Here is a 19882-nt window from a genome sequence, read left to right on the forward strand (position 1 = left end):
GATAGCTATCTCAACTTGTCGCGTACTATATACAGTGTGTTTGCCAAATCAATATGAGTAACGATCTTTATGTACAAACACAATAACAGAAAAGTTTCAGGAGCTGTTTCTTGAATAAACCTAAATTATATATTCTGATGTTTCATAGTTAATTTTCAGAACAACCCGTGTTCACAAGGCTTACCTTTTAACATGAAACAGGAAACAACGTCGTTGTGACTTTGTAACGCAGCTTCACTTACCTGGAACCAACAATAAAATTATATTTAGAATATTTCCCTTCCGGTGTATATTATGTTCTGTACAAATATTCATATTATATTGTATCTGTTGTGTGTATGTTTTTTTTAGAAGGCGGCGGATCTTGAGATCCCCTTCCCCTATTAGGAGTTTTTCCTCCAATTTTAACATGGATAGCTTCAAGTCAACAGTGAATCTTCTATGCAAGTGCGCTCCATCTTAGGCTGCAAATCTGATTGCCAGCCAAGTGCTAGTCTATAAATAAAAAATCTAGAGGCCCGTGTCAGGTTTATTTTTTGGTTTTTTTGAAAGTAATCAACAACGTACTTATATAATTATTATTTAAATCTTAACCTAGGTTTAACAGAAGTTATTTAAGTTACGTTATTTAAATTATTTTATACGTTTATTGAAGTTTAACAGCCGTACTCAGAGTCGCTTAATCGTTACTTAAGATTGAGTTAAACGAGACAGAGCTATATCTCTCCCATAAATCTGTCTCGTTTTACCTCAATCATAAGTTACGATGAGCGACTCTGAGTGCGGCGGTAAGATACGCCTACGTCTGACAATCGGTGACCGATTTAATTTTCGCCAGCAAAAAATGAAACACAGATTGCAATATTGAAACTTCCTATAAAATATACAGTTTTGTATGACTTAGCAGAACTTATCCTATCCAAAAAACTAATTACCTCCGGAGGTCTAAAGTTGGTAATATGTTTTACTTTTTACGTTAAAGCTTTTAGTATCTACCTAACATTTTACGTTAAATAAATATCAGGGCGTTTACTTTAACTAAAAAGGCCCTCCAAAATTCAAGGGTCTACAGCACGATAAATTACATTAAATGCCAAATTAATTAAATTTGAAAATGGACACGCCGGCGAAACCTTTTTGCGGGCATTTTGCAAAAATTATGATTAAGGAGGCTCAATATAGCTTAATATATACAAGTAACGTTTTAAGATATAGCGGTCGAGTAAATAAGGGTAGGTGTTATATAACTCAACTAACTTCAGCAGTTTTTCTTATAAATATTTACACACTAGCTGATGCCCGCGACTTCATTCGCGTGGAATTAGGTTTTTATAAATCCCGTACGAACTCATTGATTTTCTGGGATAAAAAGTAGCCTATGTCACTCTCCAGGTGTTTATCTATATCCTTGCAAAAAACACGTCAATCCGTTGTACCGTTGTGACGTGATTGAAGGACAAACCAGCAAACCAATAAACCAACAAACAAACACATCGCATTTATAATAATACTAATTGCTTGCCTATATGGCTTATACACATGAAAATAAATGAAACGGTAGTTCACGCTAATACAACACAATACAATACAACTTTACTAGGCTCAGGTTCGGTCTGGCATGAAATACTGTTGCCATTACCTCTGGCACGGTTCTGCCAAGATTTGACAACCTCCCTGGCGCAGTGGTAAGCGTTCCACAATTTACGATATGTAGGTTTTTTTTTTAAATTCATTATAGGTATACGCTTGACCGCAATCACACCTGATGGTAAGAGATAATGTGGCCTAAGATGGGACGCGTTTTTTTTTTTTTTTTTAAAGAATATTAGCCATATTGAATGACTAATATTCCCCTTTCCTCTCCAATTAAGCGTCAGGCTTGTGCTAGGAGTAGGTACGACAATAGTGCAACGGGCGGGATTTGAATCGTCGACCTTTCGGTTTTCAGTCCACTCCAATACCGGTTGAGCTATTGAGGCTCGAGGCTTTACCTAGAAGATGCCTATTCACTCTTGTTTTAAAGATACCCGGGTTGTAATTGGTAGGAAACACATATCGTGGAAGAGTATTCCAAACCTTAGCCATACGTATGAGGAATGATGACGCAAAACGTATTCGACGAGGTATTGAAAATATTACCGTTTTATGAATCACTACCCATATTATAAATGCGAAAGTATGTTTGTTTGTTGGTTTGTTCTTCAATCACGTCGCAACGGAGCAACGGATCGACGTGATTTTTTTCATGGGTATAATTTAAGACCTGGAAAGTGACATAGGCTACTTTTTATCGCGGAAAATTAAAGAGTTCCCACGAGAGTTTAAAAAACCTAAACCCACGCGTACGAAGTCGGGGGCATTAGCTAGTTATTAATTTAAATGACTACCTACAGTGAATTTAATTTGTAACTAGCTTATGCTCGCAACTTCGTCCGCGTGGACTACAAAATTTCAAACCCCTATTTCACCCCCTTAGGAGTTGAATTTTCAAAAATCCTTTCTTAGCGGATGCCTACGTCATAATAGCTATCTGCATGCCGAATTTCAGCCCGATCCGTCCAGTAGTTTGAGCTGTGCGTTGATAGATCAGTCAGTCAGTCAGTCAGTCAGTCATTCAGTCAGTCAGTCAGTCACCTTTTCCTTTTATATATATAGATATAGATTATTATACTTACGTATAATAATTACAAATTAAAGGGGGGGGGGGAGGGGGTAAGGTTGTGCACTTCCACCTTAGCGCCAACTTAGCTCCAACAGTCAACCTCACCTGCCCGCGGTGCCCCCTACTGATTAACGAACGAGGCTCTGGCAACCGACAAATGGCGGTGTAACCATTTCCAAGTAGCTAGACTTGACCAAATGACACCGCCTGGTGTCGGGCAGCAGCAACACCAGCGAAAGCAAGTCTAGGACTGCGATGGCCAACACGCCTGCCCAGCGTGGTCATTATGGGCATATTCTCCCCATGAGTAGCGACAATACACAATGGCCCCAAGTCCCCGGCAGCCCTACTATTCCCGTCCACGGTAAGGCTGGCGGAAAGTGGCTGGATGAGGAAGGCTGAGGACCGGGTGTGGTGGCGCTCTTTAGGGAAGGCCTATGTCCAACAGTGGACGTCCACAGGCTGATGATGATGATGATGATACTTACGTATTGGATAAGTAAGATAGGTTATTGAAAGTAGTTTACATTAATATATTGGTTTGGTTTGGTGAGACGTAAAATCTTGTACTACGGGTACTGGTGAAGACCTTTCATATGATACCTCACTTGATATAGTTTTTTTTTTATTTATTTTTATTCAAATATACAATGTTATGTTACTTCGAAAATTTGAAAATACTAATTATTAGTTCATGACCACATTTTAATTTTTTTGTGTGATGTAACCACAAATTCACGGTTTTCAGATTTTTCACCGAATGTCCGCTATAAGACCTACCTACCTGCCAAATTTCATGATTCTAGGTCAACGGGAAGTACCCTGTAGGTTTCTTGACAGACAGACAGACATACAGACAACAAAGTGATCTTATAAGGGTTCCGTTTTTCCTTTTGAGGTACGGAACCCTAAAAATTAAAAAAAAAATTAAATGATAGGTATGTAGAGATTTGCGGTCGTGGCTAGCTGGCAGCTGGTCAGGGAGGACAATATTTTATTATCCCTTTATTTAAATATCTCAAGCTATAAAATTTCACAGCAATAATATCCGAATGGCATTAAGGTTCGTACGCACCTGAGCGGCGCGGCGCGGCGCTTCAGTCCGACTGCAGAACGCGTCACCTCAGGCCGCTCGACGGTGCCTACCGCACTACAACTTCAGTACGCGGCACCTCGCGTCACTTGCGCGTCACTTTTATACCCGTTCGCGTACGAGCAACAACGTCGCAAGATGAGCGACAGTGAAGAGGATTTGATTATTATTTCTTTGTTGTGCAGAAGAAGAACGAATTATCGAAGAGAAAAAACCGGCCAAGTGCGAGTCAGGCTCGCGCAATGAGGGTTCCGTACTACAGTCGTATGATTTCGATAATTCAAAAACTATGATGCATAAAAATAAATAAAAATCTGTTTTAAAATGTACAGGTGAAGACCTTTCATATGATACCCCACTTGGTATAGTCACTCACTTCGAAAGTTGAAAATACTAATTATTAGTTCATGACCACAATTTAATTTTTTTTGTGTGATCTAACCCTAAATTCACGGTTTTCAGATTTTTCCCCAAATGTCAGCTATAAGATCTACCTACCTGCCAAATTTCATGATTCTAGGTCAACGGGAAGTACCCTGTAGGTTTCTTGACAGACAGACGGACAGACAGACAGACAGACAGACAGACAGACAGACAGACAGACAGACAGACAGACAGACAGACAGACAACAAAGTGATCCTATAAGAGTTCCGTTTTTTCCTTTTGAGGTACGGAACCCTAAAAAAGAAGAAGAAATGGATTGCTGACATACCAAAGTCACGATATCAAGAAGGATATCACATTTTGTTTCCTCGCCTTCTTAATGACTCTGTACCATTTCACATTTACTTCAGAATGTCGAAGACAAAATTCTTTATGCTATTGCCTAATAGTTTTTGTGGAAATTACATTAGAAACAATAGGTATACCACACAGGTCGGTAATATAATCCTACAAGAAACCTATGTCCAGCAGTGGACATATCTATCGGTTGATGATGATGATGATGATGATAGTTTTTATGGAAATTATAAAAAAATATTTATGCATATCCATACTTATATTATTATCAACGCAAAAGTGTATTTGTCTATCTATCTACTAGCTTTTCACGGCTCAACAGCTTAACCGAATTTGATGAAATTTGGTACAAAGTTGAATTACATCCCGGGGAAGGACAGGCTACTTTTTATCCTGGAAAATGAAAGAATTTCCACAGGATTGTTAAAGGCCCATTTATATGAAGTTTGGACCAGAGGTAGCTTTCATTCCGGGAATTGACAGAGGTAGGCAACTTTTTATCAAGGAAAATCAAAGAGTTCACACGGGATTAAAAATCTAAAAAAAAATGCAAAAATGCAACTAGATGATGCCTGCGACTTCGTCCGCGTGGATTTAGATTTTTCTATAGGTGAGCACATTTCCGGGAATTACCTACTAGTACCTATATACCTGAGATAGATTATACCCTGTAGGATAAAAGTAGCCTATGTGTACCTACACATAGGCTAGTTTTATCCCGAAAATCAAAAAGTTTCCACGGGATTTTTAAAAACCTACATCTACGCGAACGAAGTTGCGGGCATCAGCTAGTCCCTTAGGTTCTGTGGAAATTACATTAGAAAAAGCATTTTCGCAAAATGTCTTTGTTTTATGTGCAATAGAATATATAAAATAGGCAGGTAAACACAGGTACATATTATATCTAAATACCTATATAAAAGAAAAAGGTGACTGACTGACTGATCTATCAACGCACAGCTCAAACTACTTGACGGATCGGGCTAAAATTTGGCATGCTGGCTAGCTAACTAGCTAATATGACGTAGACATCCGCTAAAAAGGGATTTATGAAAATTCAACCCCTAAGGGGGTAAAATAGGGGTTCGAGATTTGTGTAGTCCACGCGGACGACGTCGCGGGCATAAGCTAGTATAATATAAACACAAGTACAACAATAGGTAGGCATATTTCCGAAACTATTAATTCTACCTAGATGAAGTAGGTAGGTATAATATGTACATAATATATTATAGTTATTTAATCAGGATTATTTTTACCATTGATGTTTTCTCATAACGCTCGGAGAGACATTTATACATTTAGACACTGGGAAGGGGGGAAGCCGACATCCTAGGGGTTGGGACCTTTGAGGATATACTTCTAAGAGCATGAGGAACACGTCATGTGTCAAAAATTAAACCTACGTTATTTATTTTGAGGTCTATCTTGCCGATTCTTGCCTGTACTTTAAATACCTAACAAGATGCGCGTGTATCTTATTCGAGCGACGTACGCATACTGAAGCGCCGCGCCGCGCCGCTGGGTATGTCGCACTAGCGTCACTGCACTGCGCGTCGCTTCGGTGCGCTTCAAAATATTCTCTCCAGCCGTGCCGCGCGGCAACGCGCGGTGAAGCGCCGCGCCGCGCCGCTCTAGTGCGATATGCGCCATACAAAATGATAGAAATGATATTTTGAAGCTCTGTGCCGCGACGTGAAGCTCACTGAAGCGCCGCGCCGCGCCGCTTAGGTGCGTACGAACCTTTAAAATAAGAGATTTATTAAGTTTTATGCCCGTCGTAACTTATAATCTGCGGGGCTAAATCTGTCCATTTTTAGAGTTCCGTATCTCCAAAGAAAAAGGACCCTTACAGGATCATTTCGTTGCCTGTCTGTGTGTCTGTCAAGACTCGTCAAGGGAATCAAACCCGATGGGTAACTTATAAAATTTGGCAGAAAGCAATGTCTAATAAGCACAAAAGAAGGCACAATTCCGAAAACCGTGAATTTGTGGTTAAATCACAAAAATTGAAAAGTGTTATTTCTTGTACAATGGTACGGAACCCTTCGTGTGCGAGTCCAACACGCACATGGCCGGTTTTTATGTTGTTTATATTGAGGGGCTATCATTTTGCAGGACGTTTTACTGCTTTGGAATCATTGCTACAGTTTTAATGGTAAAACTTAACGACCCAATATTTATCAATCAGCAAAAATTTCTAGCGATTTATTGTTAGTTTAAGATTATAGCATAGGCACATATTATTATTGTTTGTTTTATTTTATTTCAATTTCCTTTAGGCACCAGCTTTAAAGAAGGCACCATAATAAGGTTTTTTTAGGGTTCCGTACCTCAAAAGGAAAAACGGAACCCTTATAGGATCACTTTGTTGTCTGTCTGTCTGTCTGTCAGGAAACCTACAGGGTACTTCCCGTTGACCTAGAATCATGAAATTTGGCAGGTAGGTAGATCTTATAGCTGACATTTGGGGAAAAATCTGAAAACCGTGAATTTAGGGTTAGATCACACAAAAAAAAATTAAATTTTGGTCATGAACTAATAATTACCTAGTATTTTCAACTTTCGAAGTGAGTGACTATATCAAGTGGGGTATCATATGAAAGGTCTTCACCTGTACATTCTAAAACAGATTTTTATTTATTTTTATGCATCATAGTTTTTGAATTATCGTGCAAAATGTCGAAAAAATACGACTGTAGTACGGAACCCTCATTGCGCGAGCCTGACTCGCACTTGGCCGGTTTTTGTTTAAATCTGAAGGACTTACTAGCAAAAGTTAGTACAATATATCAATATCATCATGATCAACCCATCGCTCACCGGGTCACTACAGAGCACGAGTCTCCTCGGTGAGAAGGGTTTTGGCCATAGACTACACTGGCCATGTGCAGATTGGCGGACTTCACACACCTTTGAGACCAGTATGGAGAACTCTCAGGCATGCAGGTTTCCTCACGATGTTTTCCTTTACCGTTAAAACAAGTGATATTTAATTACTTAAAACGCACATAACTCTGAAAAGTTAGAGGTGCGTGCCCGGGATCGAACCCCCGACTTCGGATTAGAAGTCGGATGATAAAATATATAAAAGGAAAATTTGACTGACTGACTGATCTATCAACGCACAGCTCAAACTCGTGGACGGATCGGGCTGAAATTTGGCATGCAGATAGCTATTACGTCGTAGGCATCCGCTAAGAAAGGATTTTTGAAAATTCAACCCCTAAGGGGGTGAAATAGGGGTTTGGAAATTGGGAAGTCCACGCGGACGAAGTCGCGAGCATAAGCTAGTTAATTATAATTTGTCTGGCAACATTTACGTAGAAATACCCGTAATCTGGCATAATCTCGGAGCTATCAATAACGTGGCTTTGCCCGACCCGAGCGGAGGCCAGCGACCGACCTCCATAAAATTTGACAAACGAGACTTTTATTAGGGACGACTAGTAACTACTAATCGATGTTTTATTACTTCTTTGTTTTTCCAATTAATGTCTGGACTGAGATATCGATTTTGTCAGTTGTATCGAGTTTTTCCGAAAAGTGTATTTTATGATTTACAAGCTACTTCGTTCGCGTGGAATTAGGTTTTTAAAAATCCCGAGGGAAATCTTCGATTTTCCGGGATAAAAAGTAGCCTATGTCCATCGCGGGATGTAAGCTAACTCTGTTCCGAATTTCATCAAAATCGGTCAAATGAAAGGGGCTAAAAAGCTAGCAGACAGACAGAAAGTCCAACTTTTGCATTCAAAATTGTGATTCAAAATTATTAAGTACTAGCTGATGCCCGCGGTTTCGTCCCCGGGGAATTAGGTATTTTTAAAATCCCGTGGGAACTCTTTGGTTTTCCGGGATTGAAAGTAGCCTATGTCACTTCTCAGGTCTTAAACTATATCTATGCAAAAAATCACGTCGATCCGTAGATCTGTTGCAACGTGATTGAAGGACAAACCAACAAACTATCAAACAAACACACTTTCGCATTTATTATATGGGTAGTGATGAATTATTCAACGTATATCTATATTTCATTTTAATTATCAGTTGCAACTTAAAATAACACCAGTTATTTAGCGCTATGTTGATTAAAATAAATAAACCGCTCATGCGATGCAATAACGTTAAAGTATCGACTATCGAGGCATTTAATACAACAATGCTTTTATCGATATCTGATAGAGCTGATCGCATTTTAATTATAATGATGCGCGGCTATCATTGTACGCCGAGGTATCATTAGGCCGAAATGTACTGAAACAGAACTTTGTTCAAAGCTTGTTTTTGTTTTAATATGCTTTAAACCTCCCTTATTTAAAAGCTCACCAGCGCTTTCAAACAAAATAGTTTGGTATCCCATTTAAATAATATTAAATATCCCCGGCTGAGTTTGTTGTGGGCTCTTCTCAGACCTGGGCGCGTTTGGAACCCTCGTAGCTTTAGTTTTAAGTTTGCGTTATAATTATCACCACTATATTATCTTACAAATCTAACACTATACCAGACAATCAACCCCTTCCATGTTAGCCCGCTATCATCTTAGACTGCATCATCACTTACCACCAGGTGAGATTGCAGTCAAGGGCTAACTTGTATCTGAATAAAAAAAATAAAATAAAAAAAAAACAATCAATAAGAGTAATTTATTACCTATTTTGAATAAATCATTTGACTTTTGACTTTGACTTTTGATCACATCTCAAGGGAAAACAGGAAGGTTAAAAATAAAAACTATTTCAAGACGGAGTCGTGATAGAGAGAGAGCCTGCGAGTGCTAGACCTTAGTTATTTTATAAAAGCTAAAAGTTTATCTCCGTATTGACCCGAACATAGGGAGGAATTATCCATGACTATGAAGTTTGGATAATGGTGGCTTTGGGTGATAACAGGTAACAAAGGTGTAAAAAATCTTACGTCAAAGTACAAAGTCTATTTTTTAAATTTTCATCCATTGCCTTAGTGTCGTGCCAGCCCCTTGTCAGACACCCTTGGGCCATCTTACTTTATTACCTGTTGTCTCTCAAAGTCACCATGATCCAAACTCCATAGTCGGGAATCGTTACTCCCTGTGTTGGGGACAATACACAGAAAAAATTTCAGCTTTTTTTTATAAAGAATATTAGGCATGTTAAATGACTAATATTCCCCTTACCTCTCATACTAAGCGTCAAGCTTGTGCTAGGAGTAGGTACGACAATAGTGCAACGGGCGGGGTTTGAACAGTCGACCTTTCGGTTTTCAGTTTATGAAATAACTAGCTTATGCTCGCGACTTCGTCCGCGTGGACTACAAAATTTCAAAACCCTATTTCACCCCCTTAGGAGTTGAATTTTCAAAATTCCTTTATTAGCGGATGCCTACGTCATAATAGCTATCTGCATGCCAAATTTCAGCCCGATCCGTCCAGTAGTTTGAGCTGTGCGTTGATAGATCAGTCAGTCAGTCAGTCGGTCATTCAGTCAGTCAATCAGTCAGTCACATTTTCCTTTTATATATATAGACAAAGGACTAGCCCTCGCAGGCTCTTAGTCCATGACAACCTAGCTTCGTATAAAATATTTCCATTATATTACGCGTTAACTTTGAGCAGGTATCAAATCCGGGCCCCTTGACGCGGGTTAGTGGGATTTTGATGTAATACCTTTTTACAACGCCCCCATCAATCATTTTAGAGTATTAAAAGTTTTTCGCGTGAGCCTAAGAAATTTTCGTATAAGGTAACACACACATCAAAATATCGAAGCGATGCTTTTCAAAACAAAACAGGAATCAAAATAGAAATGGATGGATGCCGCTCTCAGCGTAGAAACTGCTTTTTAAAACTAAGACATCGTTAAGGACAAGTATATATTATGGGACTAGCTGACCCGCGACTTCGTACACGTGTATTTAAGTTTTTAAAAATCCCATGGGAACTCTTTGACTTCACCGGATAAAAAGTAGCCTATATCACTTTTCAGGTCTTTGACCTATACCCAGTGGCGTGCAGGTCATAGAGGCATAAATGCACTGCTTACCCCAGTTGTAATGGCTCAATGCATATTTTTCATTATGACCTGCCAGTAAATAGGTTCCTACCTAACTAATGCTTACCTTGGCTTCAAACACTGTGCACGCCACTTCCTATACCTATGCAAAAATTTACGTCAATCCGCTGCTCCGTTGCGACGTGATTGAAGGACAAACTAACAAACCAACAAACAAACACACTTTCGCATTTATAATAAGAGTAAGGGTACTGATTAGAAATATATGCTAAGGATTCATGAAATCTTTGTGTATTCATTTTATATCATCAAGGAATCACGAAAGAAATTCATGGCCCTCGTATTATAAAGTGACAAGTCAGTGATAGCCTAGGGGTTCAAACTTCGGTGTCTCATTCGGATAGACCGAGGTTTGACTTGGGTACGCACCACCAACTTTTCAAAGTGACCGAATACGATCTCACTACATTGATAATATTCGAAAGTCGCAATGGAATAACGTCAAAGTGAAATAGACCTAAAGCCTCTTGATTTGAAGTCAATTTTACTTTGACGCTGAAGTGTTTCGATACCCAAATTCTATCAACGTTTGGTAAGAGTAAAATCTTAAACAGAGGCTGCTGAATAGAATCAGTACTCTTATTATAAATGCGAAAGTGTGTTTGTTTGTTGGTTTCTTGGTTTGTTCTTCAATCACGTCACAATGGTGCAACGGATTGACGTAATTTTTTGCATGGGAGAGTGACATAGGCTGCTTTTTATCCCGGACAATCAACGAGGTCCTACGGGATTTTAAAAAACCTAAATACACGGGAACAAAGTCATGGGCATCAGCTAATAAGGTAAATAATAGCTTTAAGCTACTCGTGTTTATAGCATCTAGCTGTGTGCGAGCCCCAAATACCTAACTCGTAAAACAAGCTGACAAAAATGCTTGTAATCTCGCCGCCTCCGCGCTCGCTCGCGCAAAGCTCATTTTTCTCACCTGCAAATAAAAACGCGGTCACACGTCCGAGAGCCAAAACGACACGTTTCAGAATTTCCGCATTTTGTTTAAAAAGCTTTTAAGTTTATTATATCACTAAAAGACTCACCTGGCTTCGCTCAGATGGAACCCATATTATAAATGCAATAGTGTGTTTGTTTGTTGGTTTATTGGTTTGATCTTCAATCACATCATGAAAGAATTCCCACGAGATTTCGAGAAAAACCTGAATCCACGCTCACGAAGTCGCGGGCATCAGCTAGTTTTTTCTAAAAATGCTTTATGAGGGTTTAAGTTTTTATCCCTGTGATAGCCTGCTGAGCTGTGTTAGCCTAGTGGTTAAGACGTCCGCCTTCTAATCGGAGGTCGGAGGTTCGATCCCGGGCACGCACCTCTAACTTTTCGGAGTTATGTGCGTTTGAAGTAATTAAATGTCACTTGCTTTAACGGTGAAGGAAAACATCGTGAGGAAATCTGCATGCCTGAGAGTTCTCCATCATGTTCTCAAAGGTGTGTGAAGTCTACCAATCCGCACATGGCCAGCGTGGTACACTATGGCCAAAATCCTTCTCACTCTGAGAGGAGACCCGTGGTCTGTAGTGAGCCGGCGATGGGTTGATCATGATGATGATGATGAAGTTTTTATCCTCCTTATATACAGTGAATGAGATCAAACTACTAGTTAATTTAGGGATATCTTTTCAACACATTTTCACTCTAAAACCAATCATGTTTTATAAATTTTTCAATATTGACTTGTACAATACACTTGTTTTTTTAACAGATAAGTGTAATTTTAACACTAACTTAAACAGCCTGACGTGCAACGGGCCCATAATAAAAAGTTACATTACTACTTACCCAGTTTCGTCGTATTCTTGTACAAATTTAACTAAATGGGTTAAGAAAAACGTAAAATTCTAAAGGAATGTAGGTATAATACGTACCAAGAGGTACGAGGGGCTTGGAATTTAGTCAAACGGGAGCGAAAAAGCGAAAAATTTCCGTGCGTCGTAAGAATGGCTTGACATATTTCTTTGTACTTCTTTTGAGGCGTTCGCATAAACTTGGTAGAATTTCCTGGATGTGAAAACGCGTACATAAGCAAAGCACAAAAATATAATTTTCGCAAATGCACGAAAAGGTACTTAAGTAAGAAAGAAAAATGTTTATTTCTTAAATTGAGCCCCACATCATATGTGATAGAAATCTAAGAGTTGGTTATCCCGGCGCTTCCTCTACTTGAGCATTTATTTCATCATCATCATTATCAACCAGTAGACGTATATATATTCCTATATATATATATCCACACTAAAGCCTATTGGTTTTTGGAACTACATTCCATCTTCATGCACGAAACATTTTGCGTCATCATTCCTCATACGCAAGCGTGTGCCTATAATAATCTTAGATATATAAAACGAAAAGGTGACTGACTGACTGACTGACAGATCTATCAACGCACAGCTCAAACTACTGGACGGATCGGGCTAAAATTTTGCATGCAGACAGCTATTATGACGTAGGCATCCGCTAAGAAAGAATTTTTGAAAATTCAACCGCTAAGGGGTGAAACAGGGGTTTGAAATTTGTGTAGTTCGTCCACGCGGACGAAGTTGCGAGCATAAGCTAGTTAAAGAAAATTGTGTACACTGACAAATTGATCCAATATGCTAGATTTTGTAAACCGATAAACATTTTATACACATCGGAAGCGTATTATTAATATCGACTCTATAAAAGCATTCACATTTACTAATTCTTTTGTCACATCATTGTATTGTCCCACCATACAATTATTATGGGGTAAAAAGGGGAATATCAGGACTAGCCTTTGAGCACCCATGAACTTTCATTTTATCGCGTGGGGACATTATTTGGGGGAGTAAATTATTATGGCGTGACAAAGGGACGTGTCGAAGCCATAAGCTCTTCAAATAACTGACCATGTGTTTAATGAAGAAAGTAGCTAGCTTTTTGATATGTAAAACAAACCAAAATTTATTCATCCGACGAATCCACAGTTTGTTTGTTTGGGAGACATTGTATATCCTAAACGTTTAGACGATTTATATTCAAACATTTGGAGCATTTGATTTTGTTGGAAATATAGTTCTTAGGTATACGTTGTCTCTGTCTAAATGATATTTGTCTACTTTGCGGTGATAACCTAGTGGTTACGACGTCAGCCTCTTTTTCAGGAGGTTAAGGCGATTCGATTCTCGACACGCAACTCTAACTTTTCTGAGTTATGAGCGTTTTAAGCACTTAAACATTCTTGTTTTAATGGTAAAGGAAAACATCTTGAAGAAATCTGCATGCCTGAGAGTTTTTAATGGTGTGTGAAGTCTGATGATCCGCACTTGGTCAGCGTGGTGGACTTTGGCCAAATCTCGTTTCATACTGAGAGACCCGTGCTCAATAGTGAGCCGGCGATGGGTTGATCATATAACTAGCTGATTTCCGCGACTTCGTCCGCGTAGACTACACAAATTTCAAACCCCTATTTTACCCCCTTAGGGTTTGAATTTTCAAAAACCCTTTCTTAGCGGATGCTTACGTTGTAATAGCTATCTACATCTCAAATTTCAGCCCGATCCGTCCAGTAGTTTGAGCTGTGCGTTCATAAATCAGTCAGTCAGTCAATCCGTCAGTCAGTTAGTCATCGTTTCATTGTATATATTTAGATGATACAAATTGTAATTGACTTTATACATACAAACAGTCTTAGAAAAAGCATACTATTTAACAAACTAACTCATGTTGTAACAATAAAATATAAAGAACAAAAAATAAGGGCTACATCAACGTGTTTCATAACAAAATCTATAGACTATACGTTAACAACGTTGAGTGTGCAAAATAAACTTTTATGACTACGAAACAAAAGTTAAATACCTTTCATAAGAACTCGCAAATATAAAAGAGAAGTGATGGCGTAGCAAACTCTACGAAATATCTACGCAACGCCACGTGTAGCAAACAAGTGGCGTAGCACGTCCGCTACGTAAGCTCTACAAAAGTTTTAATTATGTTTCTACATTTTGACACTAAAGTAACAAACGTATTTTTAAAACATTAGAAAATAGATTTTTCTTATTTTTGTGGTGAGATGTAAAATCTGGTAACTAACCACGGCTAAAGTTTGACACCAGTGCAGAACTAAGTCTAGTAATTGTAAATCGCTCATTGCCCCTGCTGGAAATCGAACCTGCAACAGGGAGGTTCATGTACAAGTTACAACTCATCTCCAGCCCACTACTGAGCACGAATCTCCTTTATGAACGAGAAGGGTTTAGGCCATAATCCGCCACACTGGATCCGCCACGTGAGAGTTGGCAGATTTCATACAATAAAATGTTATTATGGAGAACTCTCCGCAATGCAGGTTTCCTCACGAAGGTTTCTTTCACGTGATATTTGATTGATTAAAGTGCACATGACTCCGATAAGTTAGAGATGCATGCCTGGGGTCGAACCCCCGACCATCAAAATAGGAGGCGGACTTCTTAACCATTAGGCTATCATGGAGCTTAGATACTATGCAACAGGGAGCTTATCAAAAACTAATAAAATCCACCAATATGTCATAGAGACATATATAATACACTCGATATGTGGCTGGCCCAGCTTGTAATTTTCGTTATAGAAATCCTGTCAAACATTTATCTACGAACAAATCCGTACCTCTGATCTGATAGGCTCTACATTCACTATCCTAATCAATCTAAGTCCTTTTGTGATAGAGTCCAAATTCCTACAGTCCGACATTGACGAAAACCTTTGACAATTTATCTGAAAATACTACATTACATTTTCGACTTTACTATTACAGTCATACGGTTAACTTTTGCTTGGGATTTTCGTCTTTGGAATCTGATGTCCAATTGGTCCGCCCGAGGGCTTCGCGATATTGCTTTGCATGTTTTTTTTACTCAAACCTTTGTACTGTACAGCTGTCTACGCATTTTGGGTACTATTTACACGACTACACTAATAAGGAAAGTTATGATTTTAGCGATTTGTCTAAGATTTTAATATCCGCCTTTGGTTATAATGTATTTCAGATCTATTCAAAAGTAAAAAAAAAATGTTTTATTTCAAAACTAGCTTATGCTTGCGACTTCGTCCGCGTGGACTACACAAATTTCACCCCCTTAGGGGTTGAATTTTCAAAAATCCTTTCTTAGCGGATGCTTACGTCATTACTTATAGCTATCAGCATGCCAAATTTCAGCCCGATCTGTCCAGTAGTTTGAGCTGTGCGTTGATAGATCAGTCAGTCAGTCAGTCAGTCAGTCAGTCAGTCACCTTTTCCTTTTATATATTAAGATAAGTAATAAGTTACACTTTTTGATAGTCGGTTGTTGCATTCGTAAGATGATGATATAGTGGTAATAATTTCTACGCGAGCTTAAAACTAAAGCTACGAGGGTTCCAAACGCGCGCGGGGTGATTACGTATCTCGCGACAGGCTTGCGACAGACGTAAATCTCGCGATAATTGCTGTCAAACGTCACACGTAACAGCGGCTAGAGAGAGACAGCAATAGCCATAAAGCAAAGTAAGAAGAAGAAGAAGAGGGACAGTAAATGAACTGTCGCATTGCTACTGCTGTCCGTTGCTGTCGCTACTATAACGTTTTACGTAATCCACCCCGCGGGTCGTAATCCACCCCGCGGGTCTGTAGCCGTAGTATAAGATTTTACGTCACACCAAACGTTGCTAGAATTCGAGAGTCGAAACACTTCTGCGTAATAGTAAACTGGATCTTAAATGCCTTGTTTTAAAGCTCAAGTTTGTCTATACATCTACAGCCAGCGCTCCAAGCGGAAACGTTGCGAAATTAAAATCAGTGGCATTGAATTTTTGACTTCAATTCAAGGCTCTTTAGGTCCATTTTACTTTGATGTTATTGTGTTTCGATTCTCGAATTCTAGCAACGTTTGGTGAGACATAAAATCTTATACTACGGGTACTGAGAAAGAGCCCACAACAAACTCAGTATTTTTTAGTAATGTAGTTTTCAAGAATCGGAGAAAAGAGACCCCGCAGACGAAGTCCAAGACGTTAGTCGTTGAAAAATTAAATTTAAAGTGTGACAAAAAAAATTCATGGTTAAACTAAAACTTTCTAAAGTTTATTAGGTACCTATTGCTTTAAAAATGTACCTATTTCTCATTTTTTGACAATTTATAGGTTGGTACATTTCGGCATAACCGGGTTCAACTGTAATTATGTCAATGTCCTAAGATTTTTCGAAAGAGCCATAACCCTGTAATCTTATCATGTACCTTTAGTCATATTAAACTTGTAGTTCCTTGTATTTTTTTAAATAAAAATTGCGAGCAAACGAGCAGGCAGGTCACCTGATGTTAAGTGATTACCGCCGCCCATGAACATTTGTAGTACCAGAGGAACCACCGAATACCACCAATGCGTTGCCGGCTTTTCGGGAACTTGTTGGTCCGCCAGGCCCCTTGAATAACCCCATGTTGTAATCATATTGTATAATCATGGAACTCCGCAAAGTAATACCCTGCTTATATCCAACAAAGGAATATTTTACTGAGCTTGTATATCTGAAGTTAACTGTACTTTACTATGACGAAATACTATTTCGGTTTCGGCAAAGTTGGATGGATTTTTGGATGAAAACGCTGATACATGTGTAGTTCAAAGCTGATGCAAATCAGATGTGAACAAGGAAAGTTCAATACCGTTGTAAGCAAAAAAGACTTCTAAAAACGGATCGTCGTCAGTCATCATCATCAACTCATCGCCGGCTCACTACAGAACACGGGTCTCCTCATTTAGCCATAGTCTACCACGCTGGCCATGTGCGGATTGGTAGACTCTATACACACCTTTGAGAAATGAGAACATTATGGAGAACTCTCAGGCATGCAGGTTTCCTCACGATGTTTTCCTTCACCGTTAAACAAGTGATGTTTAATTATTTAAAACGCACATAACTCCGAAAAGTTAGAGGTGTGTAACCGGGATCGAACCCCCGACATCCGATTAGAAGACGGACGTCCTCACTACTAGGCTATCACAGCTTTTTCGCATAAGCTCTTCAAAAGAAAAAGTAAGATATAAAAAAAAGAAAAGAAATTTGAAGCCGACAGCAAAAACATTACAAGAAGGAAAGTTATCCCATCAAAGAGTTATGATATCTGCAGGGCGAAAAGGGTTTTATTGTTCTGGAGTTAAGAGTCCGGCCAACACAATAAACGATGTTATTGAAACTCTTCTTCATACTAACGCTGCTTTATTGTATATTAGTCACCCGCCCCGGCTTCGCCCGTGTAGTTTATTACAATTTTCGCAGAGATTTCTAATTAAAAAATAAAGCCTATGTTACTCAGGAATAATGTAGCTATATACTGGTAAAAGAATTTTTAAAATCGGTTTTCATTCATTATTTAACAATATTTTGACTAAACTCAATACAAGTGCGTACCAGAACATAAGATAGGGCTATGATAGATAATATGCTGGTTGCAAAAAACTTGAGAATTATTTTTATTCCAAAAAAAAAACTATCTAAGAAACTTACGATGCTAAACAGGGTCTAGGTATTCTTTGTATAATTTGCATTCGGGAGACGAATATAGCCTAAGTTTATCCCAAAAAATCTAACAACCTAAATTCACACAGATCAAACCGAGGGCATCATTTAGTATATAACATTCTGAGATAAAATCGGTGAGAGTTCAACCCGAATATAAACAAAACATGCACAAGTTACAAAATACAAAAAATATCGATACTAAAAATACTATCAAAAAAAACTTTAAAATAACTCAAAGTTTTAACTACAAATATTCAAAATAAAATATGAAATAGATAGAAGAATAGATATAAATAAAATATGCAATGCACAAAGTTAAAATATTTTTAACAGTAAAATATAATATTTACATTTCAGTGAACTTTTAGTCCAAAAAATAATTCGATTCCCCTGTAAATAAACTTCCATACCAGCGTGATGGAAATAGATTCATATCCAGGGCTACCAAACGCAAACTGTGTATTATAAAGTTCCTTTCCTAGAACTTATAATATAATTACGATCCATTTGGTGGTTCATAAATTTTACTTCTGTACAATAAAGGTTGTGCATAAATCTTGAATAGGTGCATGAACTAAATAATGTTAATAGTTAATAACATAACTCATTATCGGTGTTGCTACAAAACGGTGTTTTACGTTAAGGTATGATTCCGAACCACGCTGCACGCAGCAGTGCTGCCGCAACAGTGCTGTCATGGCACTACTGGTCCCCATACAATTTCTATAAGCTATATGACATTACATTCCGAGCTAGGCAGCAATGTCGCGGCAGCAATGTAGCGGAACATTGCCGCCTAGTTCGGAATGTAATCTTTAGACAGTTTTTAAACCTGTTATTACGTATTGTAAAAAAGTGACAGCAACAGATTTAAATACGCTTGTTTACGGTATCACACATACCTACTATTTATAAAATATGTCAAAAATCGGTGTATTTTTAGTTTGATAATCCGTTTTCTAGGCAAGTGACACCCCTATTAACTGGACGTGAAAATCAATTAGCCAGTTAGTGTGCACGCAGTAGATAACTGAGCGTAAATAGTGGCGGGGAAATGACCAAATTTCGCCTTTTTTGTCCACGAGATTGCCTTTTTATATCGCTTAATTAAAACAACGCCACTTTTGAACTGAGCAATATAATAATTTGTGTATAGAAAGAAGTTCAAAAAAAAAATATCGTTGCTTAAATTCTAACAGGAAAGCGGAAAAAGTTACTGTTTTCAGAGGTTTGGGTTGTGAGATAGATGCCGTGCAGTTACTTATTAGAGAGGGATATGTGGCCTAGTTGTGACAAAGCATACCAATCGATTACGATTGTTATGCAACGTTGACTCAAGTCAGTAACTGGATGGGTGACCAACTTTGGCTTTTTCGTTTAGCCATTGTTACCGGTCATTATCACTAACATCTGATAATAGCTGTAAATTAACCTAAGAGTCGAAATCTCATTCTCTTAGTGAGTTGTACCTATGCGGAAGTTTCTGGGAACCCACCAAGTTATTATTCCAAAAAAATTCTTACCATTATAGGATTAATGGAAAGGGGTCACGACCCTAAGCAATAAGTATACGACTATAAAGATCTAGTTTATGCCACGATTTCGACCGCGTGGACTACACAAATTTCAAACCCCTGTTTAACAGGGGTTTGAAATTGAACCCTGACAGGGTCTCATGTACTACTTATATTTAGCTTTAAGCACCCACCATCAATTAATGTAAATGTACATGAAAGCAAATAAATAAATAAATCTTATCTTAACTTTTTTAGGGATTTAATTTTCAAAAATTCTTTCTTAGCGGATGTCTACACCATAATAGCTATCTGCGTG

Source organism: Maniola hyperantus, chromosome 16 (genome assembly GCF_902806685.2).
Source record: "Maniola hyperantus chromosome 16, iAphHyp1.2, whole genome shotgun sequence".
NCBI classification, from domain to species: Eukaryota; Metazoa; Arthropoda; class Insecta; order Lepidoptera; family Nymphalidae; genus Maniola; species Maniola hyperantus.